Source organism: Calypte anna, chromosome 6, assembly GCF_003957555.1.
Source record: "Calypte anna isolate BGI_N300 chromosome 6, bCalAnn1_v1.p, whole genome shotgun sequence".
NCBI classification, from domain to species: Eukaryota; Metazoa; Chordata; class Aves; order Apodiformes; family Trochilidae; genus Calypte; species Calypte anna.
In genome coordinates this window covers 8101868-8115356 of record NC_044252.1, presented here as the reverse complement: position 1 = coordinate 8115356, position 13489 = coordinate 8101868, and the positions used below count along the sequence as shown (strand labels likewise).

At 37.2% G+C, this 13489-nt stretch overlaps 1 protein-coding gene across 1 annotated transcript in view; it reads right to left on the bottom strand.

Moving 5' to 3' along the window:
• GRID1 (glutamate ionotropic receptor delta type subunit 1) overlaps nucleotides 1-13489 on the bottom strand; it is a 500726-nt gene that overhangs the window by 201843 nt on the left and 285394 nt on the right. The window lies entirely within an intron of this gene.

Here is a 13489-nt window from a genome sequence, read left to right as displayed (position 1 = left end):
ACATCTGACTTGCTCAGTTGTCTAAACCAGCCACCCACTTAGCCTGTCTTGTTTTTGTTACTTTGCTGTTTGGTGTTCTTATGGGTGTTTTTGCATTTTATCCTCACATTTTTCCTGTGATAGGAAAGTTATCCCTGAAATATCTCTATAATAATATCTATTGCAGGTAGACTCTATCTATAGAGGTAGACTCCATCTCTCTAGTATTGTCTAATACATGAGCTTTTGTTTTATGACTGTTTATATTAACAAGTAAATGATGAGCATGCTGAAAGCAAGTCAATGCATGTTATGATTTCCACACTATGTTGTCTTATCTTTATTAAAACTTATTGGAAACATTGTTGCATCCTTATTCTCATCTATTCTATATATTATATTACATATAGAATAAAAAATATATAATATATATAATAATATACATTCTAACATATGATTCATATTAAAGTTTCATTTAGTTTTTTTTTTAGAAAATGCTTTTGTACTGAAGTACTTCCTCTCTCTTTGTGAGATGGGGTATTTTGTTATTATAACTCCCAGTTCTAGTTTTCCAGATCCTTCCTGGGCAGGGGGGCTGGAACTTGATGATCTTTAAGGTTCTTTCCAACACTAGCCACTTTATTACTCCATAGCAAGAGCCAGTGATAAGAATGAAACCCAGAGCCCTTGGAAAGTTGCTGTGTATTGGCTGAAACATTTTGCTGAAGTAATAGCAGTTCCAATAAGCAAATTTGTAAATCAGTATCAAAGAGCTGAGTGGGAAATTAGAGGGTGTCATTATGCTGTTCAGTAGCCCACTAGACTCTTGATTTAACTGCTTGTCCACAGCCTCTGACAGCATTCATAGCTCCAGTCATATCATAAAACAGATGGCACCTAAGCATTCACTTTTAATTACAGCAGTCATCATGAAAGCTTCAGTAGCTTGAGTAGATTTTTTTTTATATATATATATATACATAAAATTTTGGTTGAGGTGAAAAGAATTGTCTTCAGCTTTAAACATAAACAAAACACCTTGATATAGTAATTGTTTAACTGGATCATTACCCTCCTGTAGTGATTTATATGTACTATTAATTCTAATCTTAGATTAACAATTGCAACAGTGCAAACATATCTCATTAGAGGCCTATAATAGCTCATTTTAACATCAGCACCAAGATTATTTACTGTTTGGTTCTCTTAAACTCATATTTATCAGAAGTAGTGAGTTAAATTTATCACAAAGGGAAACATTTGAGGGAAGTGACACTAAGAGAACAAGAAGAAAGACAAATCTCTTGCTAGAAAACCTGAATTTCATATTTCAAAGCAGCAAAAAATCAGAACAAAGAGAAAGATAATATACCTCATGTTGTGGAACATCAAGGTGACTGTTACACTCCCAACACATAAGGCAGTCACTATCAGCAGTGCCAGCTGCCCATTATAAACAGCTTTTCTACTTCAAAGATGATAGAGACTGTGACCCCCCTTTCACATTCTTATTGACCAGTACATACAAGTAGTCAACTGAGGCTTTATTCTGCAGATGCCTGGAGGATGAGCCTCAAAACAGCAAAACTGACTCCTCAGCCTCAGGTTAGTTCACAAATTGTTGATGCTTTGACACTTCCACTCAGCCATTTCATTCGTGTTTCTTTTCCTTTTCAATTGGAATGCAACACTCCACAGATTTCACTTCAAAATCACAATTAACAGCTTCTGTATGAGTTACCCATTAAACTCTGGAGTGTTTTGGGACCAGCATCTGGTGACTTTAATCACTTCTCACATTTCTCAAGAGGCCTCTGGCTTTGCATCGATGCCAGCCCTGGGGCAGCTTTCCCTGCTCACTCTTGTGTTTAGGCTTTTACCTTTTTTCATTTTACTTCTGTCTTAAAGCTGAACATGAGCCAACAGTGTGCCCAGGTAGCCAAGAAGGCCAATGGCATCCTGGCCTGGATCAGGAACAGCGGTGGCCAGCAAGTCCAAGGAAGTGATTCTGCCCCTGTACTCAGCCCTGGTGAGGCCACACCTCAAGTACTGTGTCCAGTTCCGGGCCCTCAGTTCAGGAAGGAGATTGAGGTGCTGGAACGGTCCAAAGGAGGGCAATCAGGCTGTGAAGGGACTCCAGCACAGATCCTATGAGGAGAGGCTGAGGGAGCTGGGGGTGTTCAGCCTGAAGAAGAGGCGGCTCAGGGGAGACCTCATCACTCTCTACAACTCCCTGAAGGAGGTTGGAGCCAGGGGGAGGTTGGTCTTTTTTTCCCAGACAACTCTCAGCAAGACAAGAGGGAGGGGTCTTAAATTGTTGCCAGGGAGGTTTAGGTTGGACATTAGAAAGAATTTCTTTACCGGAGAGGGTGATCAGGCATTGGAATGGGCTGCCCAGGGAAGTAGTGGATTCTCTGTCCCTGGAGATATTTCAAAAGAGACTGGATGTGGCACTCAGTGCCATGGGCTGGGAACTGCAGCAGTGGTGGATCAAGGTTGGATTGATGATCTCTGAGGTCCCTTCCAACCCAGACAATTCTATGATTCTATGATTCACAGAAAACAGAGCCAATAAGCCTGAGCAAGGCACGTTTCTACACTTCCTCTACACTTCATTTGGTGAGTATTGCAAGTCCCCTGCACAAAATAATAACCAGTTCCAACAGGCTTTTAGAGATAAAGTTTTCCACCTAGTTACACTGAAAGGCACTGCCACTATTTGCAGTATCAGTAGAGCACATCAGAAATGTGAATATTTCAATGAGCTGGAAAAGAACAGCTCATAGGAACTTACACTCTTTGGCTCATTTCTGCCCCAATATCTTTATCTCCCATTTTCAGTTGCACAGAACACAAAAATTTACTCTCTTTTCTTCCATTTTTCCACAAATGCAAATTCCTCTTTAGGTGACTGACCAGGGTATAGTATAATATGCAAATGTGTGTGTGTGTATGTATATAATACATACATATTTTAATACATTATATGTACTGCTAAGCATCCATATATTACTTTTTATATTATCATATCTGCTTTATTAATTAGCTCTATTAAATAACCAAACTATACATTATTTCATTGTAGAATTTACACAATAAAAACTACTCGAGTGAAAATTATCTTTGGACAGACATTTTTTTCAAAAAAACCCTATATGGTCATATATTTTAAAGTTTTTAATACAAACCACAGAAAATACCATCCCTATTAAAATCCAAAACATACGTTTCAAAAAAGTATAAGCCATGCTCAAACACAGAGAGGAGACAAAAAAAAATTAAAGCAAATATAAACTTAAGTTATGAGTATCTAAACCAGGAAACCTGAATTTCACTTGATTCTTCAATGTTTGGCCTGGGTGAACCCTTCTGAAGATCCTACGCAAACTCTTCTATTAAGTTCTTCAGAGAAATACCAAAAATAAGCAAAATTCTAATCTAATACAGATGATACAGTACATAAAATATTTCTCAAAGTAAGACTGAGAATGTCTGGTTGCTGACAGAGGAGGTGCTCTGACACACAGGATCCTACACATGACAAGCACTTGAGCTCAAGCTGTGCTGCTCACAAGGAATGTTTCACACTGTGGGCTCTAATGAACAAAGCAGCAGTGAGAATCCCAGGCATACCATTGCTAAAGATTTAAGAGAACTTGACATCAAGACACTTTGTATTTTCCTCAACACTCCTTGCCTGCCACACATTCTCCAAATTGGACACTTGCACTGTTTATCCTGCTGTTGGTGTTACCACCTTAGTTCCATGGTGCCATTTCCTGCGTTAGGGGAGCTATCAGAGAGGAGTCTGATTTGTACTGCTTACTTTTATTAAATATTCATAACTTTATCCAGGCTTAAGTGCTGTAATTTGCTAAATTGTTCTGACTTTAAATCAAGATGAATTCAGAAACTGAACATTGATTTTTAAAATATCTTGAATGCTGATACAGTTTAAAAACCGAACACTATGGTGTTATGCTTTGGGGGGTATTTTTGGTAGTGTTATTTTTTTTAATGTTCCATACACATCTCAAAATATTCTCTACACTCTAGTAATCCTATGGGAAAAACATGTTGGGGAAGTTGTAATATTTTCAAATCAATATATTTTATTAAACACACAAAGTCATTGTCACACTTCAAGGCTTGGTTTCTTTTTTCATTTTCAATATTAACTAAAAATAATTTTAACAAGATTTTTTTTTCCCTTGGAAAGAAAATATGAATTATATAAAGGCCAATCACTCAAGGTGCTTTCCTAAAGAGTGTCCTTGGAATTGAGTTGCTATTTGCACACACATTATTGAAGTGCAAAGCTTTTAAATCTGATTGCTTTAAGTTCAAACGGAAAGGATCATTGCCAAACAAATTGATCTTGTTCACAAAAGCATGGTCTATAAGCAAACTATAACTCCATTACAACGGAAGGGCCTAATTCAATAAATAAAACACAGATTTTTAAAGTTACCTGTGCAGCTCTTTAAAGGTTCCGTAGGACTGTACATGGAAGCTGCATTACTTTATCTGAAAGTAAAGCAAACAGGCACTATCCAAAGAGAGTTTCATATTAGACACTGTGTATGGGTTAAAAGCTGCATGTCTGACAAGATCACTGGAGTGTCAGGACAATCAGTTCTGTCAAATAAAACAAGCTAAGGGTCAATGGTGGCAAAGACATACCTGGCAGTGTCAAGTAAAAGGATGACCTTTGGGCAAGTATTTGGTCTGACAGTCAGCAGTTTCAATCCCAATTTCAGGTGAACTCGGTAAATTGATTACTTTCTCTGTACCCCCATGCTCCAGCTGGAAAAAACTCTATCAGAAATTGTCCTTATGACACAGACTTTACATCGCTGCCCAACAGAGGATGCTGCCACAGCTGCTTCTATTCCTTTAGCACTCACACTGCAAAGGAATTCATCCAAAAACCTGGAAAACTGTCTCCTTTCTCAATAAGAGTGGAATTAACATTACTCTGTATATTGATGCTTGCTTCATTATAAAACAACCCACCATCAACAACAACAACACACAGTAGACCTGTACTATCCACGGATATACAGCTTCCCAACAGCTGGAGGAAAGCCCACCAAGCAAACTGCATATCAGTTAAGAAGAGAAAAGACAAACAGGGCCAGCTCCTAATTTGTCACTCTGGAGAGCACCCACTTCCTCCCTGAAAAAGTGATGTAAGCCACAGCTCACAACAAAAGTGCTGCCACTGCCACCAAGTCTCTTCACTCCATATGTGCAATGCCTTCAGTACCTTTGAAGACATCTTCCATACAGTTGCCATTATCAGAATTAGCAGATCTCCTTACATGCCTTTAAAGTAGTTTCTTCTCAACTGGTTTATATTCTCTGAGGTCTGCAAAGGTTTTAGACCCCTACTTTCTACACGCTCTGTACCTACCACCCCATTCTCCCTCTGTTATATCTGCATACCCTATAATGCAAGGTCCATGTGCAGTGCCTCAAACCCTCTTTTTCTGGTCCCATCCAAGTTCTCTTAATTCTGGTTTCTACCTCTGCACTTAACTGAAACTGTTTCTACTGGACCTCATTTTCCTTAGTCAGTCTTCTCTTTAACTTTCCTGATGTTTTTTAATACAGCTCATCATGTTCTGATAAACTTCCTCTTCCCAGCACTTTTCTCCTGGGTTCTTCCTGCTGCCACTCGTTCACAGCCTCTCCAGAGGACACATTCAGTGACATTTTTCAAGTTCCTGAAAAAAGTCTTAACATCCATTTATTCTGTACTTTTCCCTCTTTACACTAACCTCACCCAGTGAGCAAACTAGAAAAAAAGCCACTTCCATTCACATGCTGATGAGTCTTGATCTATTTCTCTGTGACACCTTGTTCATATGCTGTTCAGTCTAAATTGCTAGCCTGGTTTCTGGACACCTTCCTAAGCCTTGTATTGGTAATGAGATTTCTCAACCCTCTCTCTTCAGGGAAAGGAAATCCTTTCTCAGTAAAAATAGAGCCAGAACATCAGACCTCAGTCCAAGTAACATCGTTGACTCTAAGTTCCTTCAAAATCTCTCATCCTGGATAAGCCCAAAATCTTGCAGACTTGTTAGACATAACCTCCCTAATAAAGAGGGATTTTTCACCCAGCTGTAACATTAAAACTCCTCTCCCAGCTCTGATGACACTACATGGTTGATTAATAGAAATTTTGTCTTTCTGGACCTTAAGAACTGCAAACTCCTCTCATATCTTTGCTGAAACTTCTGCTACAAAGAGGATCACTAACTACCTGCTTTGACCATTTCACCTATCTCTTCACATTGCTTCAATAACTCCCTTGTATCTGTCACATTAAATATATACTATTTCCACTTCTACACACCATATACTTCTTATTACAGTTTTCCAGGTTACCTCTATCTCCTCATCATTATGCCTTGGTGTCAACCTTCTTCACCTAACCCTGTTTGTAAAAAACTGAACCCAAATAGTTTTAAATTCCATTATATCTTCTTTACACTCATTTCAAAAATCCTGGTACAAAAATGCTATTTCTGTCATCGAGCAACATTCATCATCAATCTCTTTTATTCCCCAGATAGCCCTATGTGTCACCTTGCCTGTAAGTTCTTGGGGACACACATTCATTCATACTGCACCCAGTAAAACAACCCCCAGTTCATGAATAGACACTTAAGTATAGCAAGTACACTTGTCATAATAAGCACCAGCACTAACAGTAGGAAAAATAATCATTTGCATAAGGCTATAAATTGGCTTTTTTTTTTCAAAACAACTCTTAAATCCTTGCTAGTTTTTAAGCTATTTGCCACCCTCCAAGGGTACAAAGGTAAATGAAGGAACTGACACATCATGCTTTATGTAGATGATACACTGCTCTATTCGTTTTGACACAGAACACTCTTTGCCTGAGGAAAAGACAATCTTATGCTGTTACCATACTGTCTCAAGTTATAAACCCTAATTTAATCAGATGTAACTGTTTGTCCTTGATGAACAAGGTTGCCAAGTTTCTCCTCCCTTACATTTCTAGAGAATTCCCTGTGAGCCTCTGCTTTGGGAGGGTTTTTGAGCTCTACGTTTGAACTATGAAGAAATGAACATAACATTCAGTGTTGTTCTCCTACACACGGGGCAGCTCTGCATCAAAAAGATGTCTCTCACCCTTGCACCTACACTGTGCACTTTGTCTGGCATAGAAATAACTCTAAGAGAAACAGAGCATCTGACCTAGGACGACTTGTTTGAGATAAATCTCAAAATCAAAGTAAATCTTGCCCAAGCTTTTATCTTCCACAGAGACAGCACTACACTCTATGTGCAAGCAATTAGTGAAGGCTTAGATCATTTTACAAATTAGTTTGAATTTTTAAAATAATTCTTAGGTAAATTTAATTTTATTTCACCTACTAAAAGTGAATTAAAACCTCCTGTGAAAAGGTGCAAAGCAGGTGCAAATTATTATTTAACAATTATTTCTCATCCTCCTAAAGATAAATGGCCTTTTCCTATAACCTCTGAAACAACTAATGAAAAGAGTTAGTGATTTTCTTAATTTCAGAACAATGGGTCTAGAAGTGCATTTCAGGGGAGAGATGATTAAATTGACTGTACACAACCCATACTCCAAGTAAACCAATGCCTGTGGCTAGAGACACTTGCAGATACCTCCCTGGAAAAAGCCAGGGATGTACAGAGTCTTGCAGAAGGTTAAAAAACTGAATTCTAATAACTGTTAGTAAGTTTGAATAATTCTATTAATTTATATGGGAAGCCAGAGATGGCAAAATAGCTTTTGTATGGCTATTAATTTTTTTATTTTATTTTTGTAAGACAAATATTTTCTCCTGTGCCTGTACTGCCTACAATAGGTAAATACTAGTATAGCAATGAAGTGCAAATGTAGGAGCATGTTTTTAAAGTAATCATCCATAATTAATTAGTAATCTCTGCTTTATGGTAAATTATATCTAAACTGTAGAGAATTATCCTTTCTAGGAATTATAGAGTCACCTGCAGATTTGCAGTATCTTAAGAGAGACATTTTTTATATTTTTATGTATTATAGTGACCAAAGATATGACAGAGTACTTAATTTAAACTTTAACATTGAACCAAACTCTACATTAAAAATATCTGTGTGTGTGTATAATCTATCTTTAAATGCACAATATTCCAGGAGTCAGATGAACAGTCTGAGGTATAAGAATTTGGAAGAAGCACTCAAGAAGGAGATGAAGGTGGGGGTTATTTTTTGGTAGTGATGTTTTGTTCAGTGCTCACTGGAGAGTTTTCTGCTCATGTAAAAGGTGATGCCAGCTGGCACTGAAGACAGTACTGGAGAAGGCGAAACTGCATGTGGCCCAATACAAGTTTTTAAGTCATTAATAGCTCCTATTCCTTAAAAAAACCTCTTATAAATACAGCTGCTCCTGACAGATAGACTTCCCTCTTCCCCAATCCTGTGGTTGAATTTCTGCAAAGAGCTTCTTCTGGTGGTGCCTGTGTTAAGGTGGGGCTACACTGGAAGAAGTCATGAACACAGCACTAGAGTAACACCATATCCTGCTTCCAGGGACACCAATGTCAGCCTCCACATCCCATTGCCTTCCACTCTACAGACATGTCAGCTTTTTTCAGTGCCCTCCCATGTGGGCACATTTACCTTGTACAGTGCTGTTCAGCTTCCATATATAACAGGTGAAACTCAGGAAAGTTAAATATAACGGGGGCCTTTTTTTTTAAATCATTAATAAAAAATTGCAAGAAATGAAAATTAATGAAGCTCATGAGAATTAAAAGTTTATTTTACATATTTCAAGATTTTTTTCAGACAGCTATTTGGCATGGTTTCTTTTAGACCTGTCATCCTTACTTGTGGACCCAGCAAAATTTTTCAGAACTGAGTCATGCTTTAGCAGCTGAACACTTGCAATGAAACAAGGAGCCAAAAGTATACTGAGGATTAAGCATCTGGAGCAAGAGGAAGCCCCAGCTCATACAGATTTAATGACATTTAAAAATAAATGATCCCCTCTGCATAAGTGTCCAGTCATCAGATTCAAAATATGAGCTGAAAAATCTAGTTCCTTCAGACCTGGCATATTATTACTGACACTGAGGGACTTAGTAAGACTGCTAGTAAAGCAGCTTCCACTAGACTTGTAAGAACTTTTCTAATTCCTGCCAGTGTATTCAATTTTCATATTTCTTTTCTTGATTGACTCAAAAAAATACTGTCAGTATTTGTTGATTTACAAAATTGGATGCAATGCTCATGTTTCTCATTATTTCAACATTCAGGTTCAAAATCTGATGCACATTACTAGTTGAGATAAACAATAAAGATTTCTAAAATTCCTGTCACTAAAACATACCTGCAGTAGTGAAAAGGGTGTCATTTACATGAAGTTGTGTGAGCAACTCATTAAGTAACTTATTAACCAACTTAGGTTTCTTTTTTTTTCCTCTTTACAGTGCCTGAAAATCTCTTAACAACATGTCAAACAATCTTCTCACAGTGATCCCTTAGCTTGGATAATCGTGGTAAAAAAAAAAAGAAATAAAAAAATTGGGAGGGTTTGTTTTGGGTTCTTTTCTGGCCAAGTGGAAAGAAAACTACTTCTAAGACAAATTAACCCAAAATGGGAGGGTTTGTTCTCAGTTAGGCTTTAGCAGCTTAATGATATTTTCTTGGGGCTTGATTATAATTATTATTCTCTTTAAGAACAAGGAGTCTTACTGTATTGCAAATGTAAAAATAGCAGACAATATTGTATCTTGGAGAAAGCATAAGGAAACAAGAAGATTTAGAAAAAATAAGGCGGGTATAATTTAACTTGAACTATTTAAAGTATATTTGCAATTCTGTTACCAGCATATAAATCACTACAAGCTCTTTACAAAAAGCAATTGCTTTCTAAAAACAGAAGAGGCATATTTTTTCCCCCAAAATTATTCACAACCATCTCAAGATGTTTATATATTGTACGTAAAACAGATATACAGACTACCACTGAACATTTGGGATATTAATACAAAAGAGATGTATGCGAGTATGAAAAGCCAAGTGCAAGAAAATTAGTAATAAACTTTTTTCACTGTTAAATCCTGAAAAGTAAAGGTCTCTGCTTGCTATGAAAAACCATTTCATAGAATTGGTTTGTGGGTGCAGACTATTCACGATGCCATAAATAATCCCTGCAGCTCCAGCCAAGTAATAGCATGTCACCAACTGCAGAAGGGGAAAAGAGAAGGTTGGAGCATCGCTCACAAACAAGCGCCAACTGGAAATAAGGTACTCATCATTCTCAATGACCAGGACTGAAGGAAGGCCACAAACCAATGTGAAATGTTCCAAAAAGCCTAAAATCAAAAGCAGAATATCTATACTTATTTAAAGAACCAGTCAGAACTTTTGACATGAACTATGGTAAGAGAGAAAGAGAGAACAGTCATTGCTTTTCAGGGCACAGATAAATTACTGCTGTTTAGCAAACAGTAGTATTCTGGAAGTTTACAGCTTCAGAAATTGCAGCTGGAATTGCAGTGATTGAGATAACACTGCTGCAGTGACACATGGTTTTAGCATTAATTAATGCAACTCTACCACTCCCTTTTATTATTAAATGGTTAAAAATAACCCAAAAACCAAACACAACTTTTTCTACTAGGTTAAAGATGCAAGTAGAATCATAGCATCATGGAGTGGTTAGAGTTGGAAAGGACCTTAAAGATCATCTAGTTCTGCTTTCATCTGGTAGTGACAGATCTCTGCAGTGACATGTATATGTACTGGCAACCTTATTGCAGGAAGCTTACCAGCTCACCAGCAAGATAGACTCACAAGTAATGATATAATTTTCAAAGATGCACCTAAACAAAAACATTTTGGTTTTTAGCATTTCAGTGAAACTGACAAAAAACACATAATGCTGAGTTAAAGGTTTGGAAAAGCCAATAATTCCTTCTCTTTCCAAATCAATAACCACATACAGCTGTGTTACTGTCTCCTATTTACTGGTTTCCAAAAGAAAAGGTAATACTACTGAAAAGGAGGATGACTGAATTCTGTATCAACTGATACCACCTATGGCTTTAAAGAAAAATCTCATTACAATACATATCCCAAACAAACTCTATGTATTCTGTGAAGAGCAAAAACTCAAACCTCCTACAGCTCCTATACATCTGCAATAGCAAGCTTGAGAGACACTAAACTACAAAACCTCTTCTTCTTCTTAAAATAGTTGCTATACAAAATGTACAAAGTCTGAGTTTATTCAAGTAAATTATTTTTCCTAGTATGTCTTCAGAAGGACCCCTGGGTTATATTGAACATCCTGTGGACTAATTCAGGGAAGGCAGCTGGACTAGGTGACAAAAGTGTTTTATCTAGTGAGCTCTTGAACACCCTGAAGAACCATGTCTCACTGACCTCTCTTGCCAAGCACTCACATTGTTTGATTGATCTCCCTGTTAGAAAGCATTCCCTGTTCAGCTGCTTCCCATGAGACCAACCATAATCACCTTAAATAATTCCTCCTCCTCCCATGTTTCTTCTCAAGTATTTGTATTCTCAAGTATTCTCCTAGGCAGACTCTATATACCATGACTAGTCTTCACAGGTCACGTTTTCCTATCCTTTTATCATTTTTGTCACCTCTCTTTGAACCGTTTTCTATGTATTCATGTCACTGTGTAGGGTAAAGAGCCCTTATGATAAAACCAAACCATTCAAATACAACTCTGCTTGCAAGCAAAAAAATTATCCAGTGCTAAGTGGAAGAGGCAGATGACATCTGGCTGTACATAAGAGTCTCAGATCCTGTGTCTGGGCCAAAGAAACAAACTGAATAGCTGAAAGTAATACATTTCCTTCCCATTTCTGAATTACTAGTTTTTCTTTTCTTTAAATATGTTTCCTTTCTATATATTTTCCACATAGTCTTCAAAATATAAAAACACTTCTGTATTTACAAGCAGACCTGTTAAAATTGAGACTGGTTTTGCATATATAAAACGAACAATGGCACCAAGTCAGGTGCCAAGTATCAGGGATTTTTGCAGGTACAGAAGGGAACATTTTTCTCAAAATTATTAAGGAGACACTCACTTTCTTTAGATTAGGTTTGCTTTAATCCCAAAGTACCACTACTCAGTATATAGCCACATAGTACTTATAGCATTAGTTACTAACTGGGGAAATTTGTAAACCCACCAAAGGCTTTTACACTGAAGGCAGGTTGTGAAGGATGCATTTCTGTAAATTATATAAGAACACATATTTCATTGAAGCTAAAAGTTGTTATTCAGGACTGCAATTGTGCTGTACATAATTAGTTGCACTCATTGACTGAGACACCAAGGAACTGCTGTTACCTTTAACTCCCCATGCCACGTAAGCCCAGGTTCTGCTAGAAAAGGATTCTTCCCCACATCGTGCACCTTGTATCTAAAGCCTTTTGAGAGTTCCCTTCTAAGATTTAAATTTTCTCATATAAAGCTTTTCTGAATCAATCAAGATTCAATATAGGAAGATTGCCAAATAAATTACTTTTCATTTCTGCCCACAGTTAAGCTCCTGCAGGGAACTGGAAATATATCAAGATCATTGGCTTTAATGCTTATAATACACATTGCTTTTAGGTGAAGTGAGTAGTAAAACAGTTTAACACATTAGCCCCTGCACTCAAGAGACCTGCAGGGTCCTGACAGAGCACACACGTAACTCTTAGGGACATATTTGGAGCCTCATGCACTGAAAATGGACACACACTTTCTACCCAGCATGGGTTTGAATAAAAGCTGCATTGATTTCTTTTGAATATCTGGTTTGCATACTTTGTCAGGACTCATTGGAAAAGTAGGCAATGTGTATTTTTGCTGGAGGCCTGCTATGAACCCAATTAAACCACTAACTGAGCTGTGTATGTTACCACATTTCGAGGGCAGGTGCTCCCTCATTCCTCTGTTGAAAATCCCTATGTATGCACAAACACAAGAAGAATTTGCCTCTGTACTTAGTCTTTCCCAAGCCACCTATTTGCCTCATATTTATGATATAATTTACCTTATTAAATTAAAATCACCAATGAACATAAATGAGAATTTACTTATGCTGATATGATAAAAAAATTAATAAGCTAATTTAACTTGCTTTTTTCTTTTTAATTTAGCAGGCTTTGATGCAGCAAAACTGATAATTGGAAACAGGTCTCATCAACATTTTAATTTCTTGGTTCAGTCTTATCCTTGCTTAATAATAATAAAAAAATAATTAAAAAACCCCTACATTATTGCCAAATTCTTAGCTAGTGAATACATGTAAACATATACTAAGGATCCAATTCTGGCATATAAAGCAATGCAAAATAGTTCATTATTTAATATTAAAAAAGCTGGATAAACCTAATTAGAGCCAAAATTAGCCCACAGCATTAATTACAAGTTTGCCCAACAGCTACGTCCCTGTCCTAATTAGCCTCATTGATTTTAAGAAACCATTAAG